This window comes from Mytilus californianus, unplaced genomic scaffold, assembly GCF_021869535.1.
Source record: "Mytilus californianus isolate M0D057914Y unplaced genomic scaffold, xbMytCali1.0.p SCAF_2, whole genome shotgun sequence".
Lineage (NCBI taxonomy): Eukaryota > Metazoa > Mollusca > Bivalvia > Mytilida > Mytilidae > Mytilus > Mytilus californianus.
This window is the reverse complement of record NW_026262668.1, coordinates 66,780,874-66,793,130: the sequence shown is the minus strand read 5'-3', so window position 1 is coordinate 66,793,130 and position 12,257 is coordinate 66,780,874. Positions and strand designations below refer to the sequence as shown.

Here is a 12,257-nt window from a genome sequence, read left to right as displayed (position 1 = left end):
CCTACAGTTGTTAACTTCTAGTCATTTGGTCTCTGGTGGATAGTTATCTCATTGGCAATTATACCACAACTTCTTTTTATATCAATGTAACTTAAAGTACTGATAAGGACAATATTGATCAATACTCGAAGATCTTACTTTCTACAGTGTAAATTGACAACCTTTACGAATAAGTTTATTCAGAGCATCAATTAAGTTCCTCAACTTAAAATTTATGACGTGATTTGCTTGTATTCCCTATCATGATTTCCTTGTTAGAGCGTTGCTGCTTACAAGGAAGCTATTAAACAAAGAGTTCTAAGTGGTGAAGTTGAAATCATCACTGCGTAAATTTCACGGACGCCATCACGATTTGGTTGACCGTTATGGAATATTCCTTTCACAGATGACAACGGATATGTTCCAATTGTCGTAACTAAATCCCGTCCCCTTTTCACCGAATGTGACCTACCGAATTAGACTTATAACCGGGTTTGTACAAACATGAGCCACACGACGGGTACTACATGTGGAGCAGGATCTCTTCTTACCCTTCCGGAGCACCTTAGATCACCCCCAGTTTTTAGTGGGGTTCATGTTGCTCAGTCTTTAGTTTTCTATGTTGTGTTTTATGCACTGTTGTTTGCCTGTTGGTCCTTTTCTTGCCATGTCGTTGTCAGTTTATTTTCTACTTATGAGTTTGAATGCCCCTTTGAATCTTTCGCCTCTCTTTTTTCTGCTGGTGAAGCAAAACATCCGAAACGAATTTTTGTATCCACGACAAAATTTAAATAAAATGTTTTAAGTAATTTTAGGTAATAAAATCCGTGACTTAATAACTTACAAGTTATACATTTATTCCATTTTTTTTTTAAATCTTAAAAGACACTACAGAGACGCATATGAACCCTTTTCCCCATAATCCGTTATTTTTGGTTTTCTTTTAATTTCAATTATTTTCTCGTTCTGTGTTATAAAAAAATAAATATAACAGAAATAACATATATTTACTATTTACTATCAATTACTAGTTTACTACCCAAAGCAGTCATCGACGGATATAACAGATTTGGGAAAAAAGGGGTAAGGCTAAAAAATTGTCCTGTCCCCAAGTACCTATGCTGACAAGACTACAGCGAATGAGTTTGGGAAATATACACAACCTAAGAATGGACCAAAAGAACATCAATGTCAAATAAAAGAACAGAGTTTCAATGTCCCCCGTGTTGCACATATTTTATCTATCCAGGGGCAATAACTAAAAAAAAAACCACTTTTTTTGTTGTTCTTTAAAACAATGTATAATAAAAAGTGTGCGCGTGGGAAAAAAAGTTTTTTTTATTGTATACTAAATATTTCAAAAAGACCTTCAAGGGCATTACTTATAGTAAACTATAAGTTTTATAAAAAATTGTACCCGTGAGAGCGCTTACAAGGCCATTTTCCATAGATTTAATATTTTCAAGAGTCATAACTCTTTTAAAAAAAGTCGATCGTCCACCATTATAGAACTTATCTGTGATATTGCTGATATTGACCTATAGAATAAGTTTTATAAAAATCTGCCAAGAATTGTACCCGTGAGAGTGCTAACAAGGCCATTTTCAATAAATTTAATATTTCCAAGGGTCATAACTATTTTTAAAAAGTCGATCGGACACCATTATAGAACTTGTCCGAGTATTGCTGATATTAACCTATAGTATAAGTTTTATAAAAATCTGGCAAGAATTGTACCTGTGAGAGCGCTAACAAGACCAGATGAACAGACACACGGACGGACGCCCGGTATGTCCATGTCCCTCACAACTCTTTATGCGCGCGACCAAGGGGAAATAGAATTTATCGCTGTTTATTTAACATTTATTTAGTCAGAACCCAATGGTAAATTTTTGCAGTATAGTTACAAAAATTATTGATTATTTAAAGCAAAAATATCACCAAGGTATGGGGAAGTGTTATTAATTTGTTCAATGAAATGGAGTTTATTTCTAACTTAAATGAATTTGGCCATAAACTGTCACTTATAACAGTGCAGGAACAAGAGTGCTATTAAAAAAGGTGCAATTGGTGCCTCAAATAATACATTAAACCTGTTGATACTCTATTGCTGAAATGTACGTATATATTGCCTAAGAAGACAATTAACAGCTTTAATCATCTCATCACATTTCAAGTAAGAATTTTGTAAGATTTTTTTATTTCTTTTTAGAGAAACAGGCTTTGTACAATTAGCAGCAAATAAATTTGCAATCAGATTTTTCAAAGGACTGTTTTTAAATTAAATATGAAAACTTTTGTGTGGTAGTGTAGTGTACAGAGTTGATAAGTCATAACTGTCATCCAAATAGAAAGGACCATCAAAAAGCATGTAAATGATCTAAAACATTGAAAGAGTATTTTACACTAAAACAAGAGGCTCTAAAGAGCCTGTGTCGCTCACCCACATCTATGTGCATCTACAACAATGGACACTCTCCAACATTGAAGACTAGAATATTATTCATGACTAAAATCTCTTTGATGTTGAACTTGTACTGCTGATCATAATTTCTGTTTACAGTTTCTCTCCATCTTCTATAGTTTTTGCCCAAAACACAAAAAGAGTAAAAATCGTCATTGAGGGTGATAACTCCTACTTATAAGAAGACAATTGACAAATTCACCTACATGTATGCTGAACTATTTGCAGATCTTGTCTTGCTGATTATTTTTGCTTTTAAAGTTTCTGTTAATCTATTATAGTTTTAAAATAATAGGGAAAGATGCAAACATTTGGTAAAAATTGTCATTTAGGGGCACTAACTCATATAAAGAATTGACTAACAATTTCAGCAATTTCAACTTATTTGTAGATCTTGCATTTTAGATAATTTTTGTCCTCTAAGATTCTCTCTTTCTATTATAGTTTCAAATTAATAGACAAAAACCCCAAAAATCGAAAAATCGTCTTTTTTAAGAGCAATAACTCCTATAAAGAATCAACTTACAATTTCCCCTATTTGACTTATTTGTAGATCTTGTCTTACTGATAATTTTTGCTTTTAAAGTTTCTGTTAATCTATTACAGTTTTCAAGATAATAGGCTTAATAAAACACATAAAAAATCTAAACAATCCTCACCAAAGAGAAATTACTCCAATAAGGGGCCAACTGAGAATTTCCAACAATGTCGTCTGAAAGTTTTGATGAAATTAGACAGTAGGTAGATCTCAACAGTCTGAACATTTTGCTCTATCTATAGTGGTTTTAAAGATAATAAACAAATTTTCTTTTTACAACAATGTTCTATTTTTAGCCGATAGCCATGTTGGTTGGCAGGAGGGGTCATCAGACTCATTTTTAAAACTTGATACCCCAATGATGACTGTGACTATGTTTGGTTGAATTTGGCCCTGTAGTTTCATCAGAGATGATCTTTGTAAAATTTAACGGACGGCAACGGATGTCAGGTGATTCATACATGACTTTTATACTAATGTATGTCATGTATATGTTTGCATTGTTGTTTTTTAACGAATTTTTGTTTATGCTTTTCTATGATGAGAGCCTCAAGGAAGATAAGTTATATAGCTAACTGTGTAACCCTCTTGAAATAAAGTATTGTTGTTGTTGTTGGTGATGACAAAAGCTAAACTTGTCCCTTTATGCCAAGTGAGTTCAAAAAAAACAATTTATTCCATTATTTATAAAAGCTTTCTTTTTTACAAAAATTAATAAGTTCTGTAATTGTAGTAAAGAAATAAGTTAAGAGGCAATAAACACCTACTTTAAACCAAGATCAAATGATATTTGAACGGGTTTTATTTTTTTAGTTTAGGTAACCAGTACATAAAAGGGACCTTAAGCTGTGATGTGATAATAGTGATTGTTTACTATTCGACTTTCTGCATTAAATGAGGTCATTATGAAGAAGATTGTAGTTGGTTTATTTCTGTCATTTCTGTTTTTCATGAATTGAATTGTTATAAGTTATTCCGTTAGTTTTTTTTTGTTTGAATCATTTTCTATGTTGGGGCCTTTTAAAGCTGACTATGAGGTATGGGTTTTTCTCATTTTTGTAGGCAGTATAGTGTCCTGTACCATTAATTGCTTATATCCAAGTGATGGTTGCATTAAGGGCTGGCCACTCTCCGTTATTTTAGCAGGTCCGTGTTATATTGGAATGAGAGTGTTACATTACCAGTAGAATAATAGCTATTATATTTATTCAATAGGACAGGTGAACTTACAAAAGTTTATTGCGAACCCAATGAAAGTTTTCCACAGTGCCATCTCTATCTTGACCAGGTATTTAAACTTTTGTAAGTTCACCTGGTCTATTGAATGAATACAATAGCTATTTTTCTCTGTGTAGTTTATTCACTGGGACCTTTAAATTTCTTCTAAGAGAAATCTATCATTCATTGATTAATTTACCTGAGTAAAAAAAAAATTCTTATATATAGACAAAAATACTTTTTTTATATACTCATTAACTGCGTGTGATGATGTATTTATTCAATATTAATAATATCTTTTCATTCAGTTTAATATAAACATTGATTCAATCATAAAAAGTTGATTTCTAACAAAAGTTTTATCAATGTTCCTATTGAAATTTGATTTTTTTTTTAGTTATAGAATACATTTAAGAAGATCTTAATTTGAACATCATAATTTTCAAGTTTTATTCATGTCAAACAAATTTTATTTTAAAAGGAACAATGTTGAAAGTTTTGTCAGAAATCAACTTTTTATGATTGAATCAATGTTTATATAATTAAACTGAATGAAAATATATTATTAATATAACAGAAATCAACGCTAACATGTTTAACCACGCCACATTCTGTATGTATGTGCCTGTCCCAAGTCAGGAGCCTGTAATTCAGTTGTTGTCGTTTGTTTATGTGTTACATATTTGTTTTTCATTCATTTTTTGTACATAAATTAGGGCGTTAGTTTTCTCGTTTGAATTGTTTTACATTGTCATTTCGGGGCCTTTCATAGCTGACTGTGCGATATGGGCTTTGCTCATTGTTGGAGGCCGTACGGTGACCTATAGTTGTTAATTTCTGTGTCATTTGGTCTCTTGTGGAGAGTTGTCTCATTGGCATTCATACCACATCTTCTTTTTTATATTTTATTAATGTTTGCATCACTGTTTACAATCAACCGGTTGAAAATATATTATCAATATTGAATAACTATAACATCACATAAAGTTTTGAGTATAAAACATGTATTTTCCTCTATTTACAAGATTTTTTTATGCTCAGGTAAATTAATCAATGAGTGATAGATTTCTCTTAGAAGAAATTTAAAGGTCCCAGTGAAAAAACTACAGGGAGAACAATAGCTATTGTATTTTTTCAATAGGACAGGTGAACTTACAAAAGTTTAAATATACCTGGTCAAGATAGAGATGGCACTGTGGAAAACTTTCATTGGGTTCGCAATAAATACCTGGTCAAGATAGAGATGGCACTGTGGAAAACTTTCATTGGGTAAGTACACGTTTAAATATATAATCATATATTTACACCCCAGTTCTATTGTTATACTTCACAGTTTCTATTTCTGAAACATGTGTAAATTGAATAGATCTATTGTTACGAATAACAATGGATTTTGACCACAGGGTGTGACGAGCGGGGTTTCTGGAAACCCCTGCTTCTACACCCCGCAAACAAAGTCCATTGTTATTCGTAACAATAGAAATTGATTATTTTTTAAATAGCATGAACATAAGAAATCACTAATAGTGTTCACTACAAATTGTTTCATGATATTAAAAAAAAACATTTTAGGAAATTCCAATAAGCATCTATATGGAATACAAAAATAATCCTTTAAATACTTTTTCACTTGAAGTTATTTTTTTTTTATCCCAGTCATATGTCTCTATTCTAAAGCATTGATCTTTAAAACAAATGGGGATTCTAACCCCCGGACCCCCCCCCCCCCCCCCCCCCCCGGTTATCCAGTGGCCGATCTGGGGTTAGGGGTTCTGCGGGTTGGACCCGACTTTTATTTAAAAGATCAATGCATTTGAATGGTTGGACCCCCACCCCCCCCCTTTTTCTCTTGAGTTGGGAACCCCCAGGATCAGCCCCTGATTGCCCCCAAAAAGGGAGTTCCTCTATATCAAATATTGTATGTTGAGCGTGTCTGGTAGTCGGATTTTTAATGCAGACACACATATCCCTTAGTATTTTCGAATATGAATGTTTGTTTATTTTCGAGAAGAGGGGGAGGGGGGCTTTCGTTTTTTGATAAAATCTTAAGATATAAAATACAGTTATGATTACCTTTATTAAACTGATACAGGTAAGTACTTTGGGTTATAATATTGTCTTTGTCTTTAGTCTCTTATACCAAATCCAACGCTTGCCACAAAATGTCGTCCGTCTTATACCCGTCCATATTGACAACTGTATACCAGGAGTCTGATGTATTTTTTGTTTGTAATAAGAATACACGAAACAGTTAACCTTGACCTGCTGATCCATATTAGCACATGGATTTAACGGGAATATGCAAAACAACTTTGACATTTGTAAAATATACTCACTTGTCAAAGTTTGAACGAAGATAACCAAAGAAAGGTTACTAGTGGGGTTTCATGTAATAAAAAAAAAAAATTTTTATAAATCATGGTTTGATATTGTCAATAAATATGCTATCGTTTTTTTTTTTCATTTAATAATCAATGTTAACAAATATAGGGTTTAGAATGGGGTGTAAGTTAGTTATACACCTCGGGATACGGCGTGTCTGGATAAGAAACCCCTCCGGCCTCCGGCCGACGGGGTTTCTTATCCAGACACACCTATCCCTCGGTGTATAACTATTACATCTGACACTATACTGTGATAACGTGATAACTGAACATGACGGAAAAGAACGAACTCAGGCCTAGGAAAGAACTTGAAGAGGTAAAGAAAAACTATGTGTTAAACCATTTTAAACGGAGAAAGTATTTTTACAATTTATATATTTGTAAGTAAGTTATGTATGTCTGCCTATGTGTAGTGACAACTGTAAATTATACCTTGTCCATCGGATTTCTTATGATCAAGAAATACCAGGCTTTAGAATATTTATAAAGTGCCTAGAAAATCAACCTAACAATGTTAGAATAGATTTGATTCTTTACTTCCTCCCCGAGCGGGGCTGGAACCTGTACTTTTCACTTCATACTTCTACGGCAACACCGCCTAGCATTGCGCAGACGCCTTATCCCCTCCTCTAGCTATAGCTGATAGTTATGCATGTACAAAAGAGAGGAAGTTTATTTTACTCGAACTGGCCTTCGGAAAAGTATTTAAACTTCTACACTGACAACATAACTATTTTAAGATGAAAAAGACAACTTTTTATTCCGATCAAACATGGGGTACAAATGCAATTTTAACGTCAGTTGTATTTATTTTAAACGACAACAGACATTTCTGCGAGAGCTGATCGCCTTGAATTTTAATTACTAGAGAGTAGATAATAAAAAGTATATGTCTACTGTATTATTTGTTCTCTTTAAATCGTGAGGCATTTGGTCATTATACCCCCGCTTTAAAAAAGTGGGGGTATACGGTTTTATTTCTGTCCGTCCATCGATCCGTCCGTCCGCCAGTCCATCCGTCAGTCCGTCCGTCCGTCCGTCCCATGAATATTTTTCGTCGTATCTTTCTCAGGAACTACATTACAAGGATTTCTGAAATTTGGTTTCAGGTTTTATACGAGTCAGCTATACCGTGTGATGCGTTTTCAGATTCATCACTCAACAACTTCCTGTTTACCTTATACTTTGAGAGGGGCGGGGGTATTGTTATGTATTGGCCGAGGGGGAGATGTAAAGCATCAAGCAACCATTGTTTACATTTTAGGAACTACTTTAATTAATCATGTGTGTAAATAACAATAACATAATCATACGCGTGGCGTAACTAATAAAAGAAGTCAATGCAGATATAACAGGTATCATTAGTGAGCAGTAGCCGAATGTTCTCGCTTAGTATTTAACACTCGGTATAAGATATTGGCAAAATAAACGATTTTCATATTCGAGCATTTTACATTGCATTTCCGCTGTCACAATGTTATTATGTTACAGTAAAAGTCGATTGTACAATGACGTCATTAATGCCCATTGGTCTCGTGTCAACCGACGTAACCCATTCATTATCTATAGATACTTATATATTATTAATATTAACTTGCCTTGTTTAGAACTTTATTTGTGTATTGTATGTTTCTTGTGTACATGTTGTTTGCCTTTTAACCCGTCAAGGTTTAACTTTTTGCAATAAAGTTATTATCATAAAAATGAACTCGAAAATTGTCTTTATTGACATTTTCAACTGATTGTTTAACTCCTTGTCATCCATCCAGCAACTCAATTGTAAAGTATAAATTTGCCCGTGCAGTTAGCAAAACTGACAAGTGAATTGTGATCAATTATGATTTCTCTTTTAGAAGTTTATAAACCAACAAAGGACTATCGCCAATCATATATCAAAGATACCCCAAAAAATGCTTTTGTTTTTGTAAGGACCAATCAGTTAACTCAAAACGATAGACGACAGCCCAAATCCTCAAATATCAAGATAAAAGTACTAGAACATACACAATACTATAGACATTTAACAAAAAGGTCCAAAGAAGTCGTCAAATTCGTTTGAAGGTTGGTGAAATTATAATAAATTAAATTTAATCACTTATTTATAACAGTTTTTGGATAATAATTTCCTGTAGATTTAAATAATTTTTACGTGTCGTATCCATTTACTTTGCTCCCATGTTTCCGGGTAAAGGTTTTAATAATTCAAATTGATTTCCTGCTCTACGTCTAATATTTATAGTGTATATAAATGTATAATATTTGTGATGTCATTTTGTTATTGATGCACCAAAACTGTAATGGTTCTCATGTCATCCGTGTTATTGAGGGACATGCATCATTTATAGAATTCAATAAGTCAAACTTAAAAATAAATTTAAAATTACTATATAAATCAATGCATTCGGCAATAACACTGCGTACATTATTTTCAACGAATCTGTTAAAATGACTTAATTTGACAGGATATTTTCTCCCAATATACTGACTTGATAATTTGCAATCAGCCCATTTTGGACTCGGTACCTGAAATTATGCCTGGAAATATTTTGCCTAGTCACATACAATAAGTTACGCCACTTTTCAGCTGTAAAGTGCGAGTCGTAGTTTTGATACCCACCCTTGATGGGTAATTTGGTTTTCATCCATTTTTCTCCCTCCTATTTCGCCTTTCGTGCATTCTTAATTATCATTGTACCAAACACGAAAAATAGAATATGTTCATCAAAATCTTTTTTTTTTTAATTTTATACCACAAATTGCATCAATCAAAGAAAATAAAGCAGTGTTTTCCAATGATTTTTTTCACTCATCTGGGTCAGCATCTAAATGCTGATGCAACCTGGTTAATAATAATATCAAAGATCTAAGATATTAAACTTGAGAAGATATTTTTTGTTAATATATGTTCATAAAATAAAGATATCTGTCATCGGGTCTATCATTTTATTGCAAACTTTTTAAATCTAAACGCCTAGGTGGTCTCGTGGTAGCGGGAAGTTGGAGATTCCCTTGAAATTGGTATATTACTGCTTCTCCTCTTAACACGTGGCATTTAGGAGTAAATTTTCAGCTGTAAAGTGCGAGTAGTAGTTTTGATACCCAACCTTGATGGGTAATTTGGTTTTCATCCATTTTTCTCCCTCCTATTTCGCCTTTCGTGCATTCTTATCATTGTACCAAACACGAAAAATAGAATATGTTCATCAAAATCTTTTTTTTTAATTTTATACCACAAATTGCATCAATCAAAGAAAATAAAGCAGTGTTTTCCAATGATTTTTTTCACTCATCTGGGTCAGCATCTAAAAGCTGATGCAACCTGGTTAATAATAATATCAAAGATCTAAGATATTAAACTTGAGAAGATATTTTTTGTTAATATATGTTCATAAAATAAACTTCGATATCTGTCATCGGGTCTATCATTTTATTGCAAACTTTTTAAATCTAAACGCCTAGGTGGTCTCGTGGTAGCGGGAAGTTGGAGATTCCCTTGAAATTGGTATATTTCTGCTTCTCCTCTTATCACGTGGCATTTAGGAGTAAATGTAATGACAGGTCGGCTCAGAGTCCGACGAATGCGTCTGGATATAGGGTGCATGCTGATATGTCTTCCTCCGGAATGTTACCTTGTGAACTAACCTAGTACCTTCAAAATCCGGCTTAGTGTCGGTCTAGTACAAACCAGCGTTCATATTCATTTCAAATCAACATAGATTAGACCGTTGGTTTTCCTGTTTGAGTGGTTTTACACTAGTCATTTTTGGGGGCCTTTATAGCTTGCTGTTCGGTGTGTGCCAAGGCTCCGTGTTGAAGGCCGTACTTTGATCTATAATGGTTTACTTTTACAAATTGATACTTGGATGGAGAGTTGTCTCATTGGCACTCATACCACATCTTCTTATATCTATATGTTGTCGTCCTGACATGTACGTAGTATTTGCCATTGAACGTTGAACACCAATTAATTCACTCAATTCATTGATCCATCCTTTCCATCTGATTTAATATTGTTCTTTAACCAGGAAGAAATTGGTCAAGGATAGACAAACCAACATATGTTAATGCATTAGGAATATGTCTATGTTCCCTATACTTTGAACGATCTGAGATATTCCTATTTTTAAGATCAATCCGATCTAGTGTTGTGAATCCCAATGTATATATCTGAAGCCTCGTTTTCCCGCCAATAAAAATAGATGGCTACAGTGTTGTGTGTCAGGATGCGTATGTAAATTGATTGTGCAATCGAGGGATTAAGCGTTTAATTAAAACATTAAAAGCAATTTAAACCTGGGACTAGTCACTATATTATGTCCCAGTTTAAACCGACTAACAATTATCACTTTAGAAATGACAGCATACATAGTTGCAGGGGAATTGTCATTGCATAATTTATCATGCAATACCACGAATATAAGTAGTATGTTGTGGAATATTCAACTTCATGTGAAATAAGGGATTTATTTATTTTTCAGGACTTACGACGAATAAATGACTCTTTTGATTTCAAAAATGGACACTTAGAATTATCCTCCGATAAACGTAACAGCAGTCTTGTAACATTCCTCAAAGAACATTTTTACACTGATGAAGCTTTATGTAAATCTTTAGGAGCAGAGTTTGATGAAGAGGTAGCTGGAATATTCTCAGAAGTTTTTCGTGAAAATCTGTCTGTTTTACTGATATCAGATTCAACCGGAGAAATAATAGCCTGTAGGTCAATGTGTTTAGCCAAGAAAGGCGAAAAGGCAGATTGGTCAAAATCCAAAAATAGAAAATGGGTTACAATAATGGACTTTTTGGGGCATAGATATGATGCAATGGACGTATTTAAACGATATAACGCAGACATAGCAGTGTCCTTTTTTGCTCTGGCAACCCATAGAGATCACCGAGCACAGGGAATAGCTTCTAAATTAATGAAAGCCACTCTACTATTTTGTAAAGAACTAGGGTTAAGTCCAGTTTTCATAAAAGGTGAAGGCACTTCAATTTATTCCCAGAAAATTTATGAAAAATTTGGATTTGAGACCATTCACACCTTACCATACGATGAATACAAAATTGACGGAGAAATCGTGTTTAAAAATACGGGTGAAAACAAGTCAACTAAATGTTATGTAAAGCAACTTTGATGTTGTTAAGTTGGACCATTTTTTAGTATTCTGACGAAACCGTTAATTTTTAGACGTACATTGATATTTATAATTTTGAAGAGACAATTTGCATATCCTAGAATTAAATATATATATATATATATATAGCATGGATGCTGTTGTGTCAATATTTACTTCCCCTTTATAATACAGGGTTTAAGAATAGTTTTTTAAGTTCTATTGTCATATATATGTGTACTTGTGGTCGTCGTTAAACATGGCGTCCATTACCAGTGAGGATGTTCTTCTTAAACCTATGTCCTGCCTGGACCTCCTGTCCAGCAATAATAGCGTGCAAAAACCCTTACTAACGTATGGCGTTTGTTGGGCTGTATGGCATGTATTTATAAATACGCAGCCATGTCCTGTCAAATAAATCGATCAATAAATCTTAAACCTTTTTAATTGGCTTTCCAAACTGTCGATATCAAGCGTATCTGATTAATATTGTTCCAGAAAATGTGTCGTGTATACTGTTTATATTACAACCAATGCATGGACCAGTGCTACTCCAA

General features: G+C 33.5%; 1 long non-coding RNA gene across 1 annotated transcript; it reads left to right on the top strand.

The window, feature by feature from the left end:
- The first annotated feature begins 5,379 nt into the window (after positions 1-5,379).
- On the top strand, positions 5,380-11,845 carry LOC127728193 (uncharacterized). Its single transcript, XR_007994032.1, has 2 exons — positions 5,380-5,468; positions 11,062-11,845. It is a non-coding gene; the product is annotated as an uncharacterized LOC127728193 (long non-coding RNA).
- The last annotated feature ends 412 nt before the right edge of the window (positions 11,846-12,257 follow it).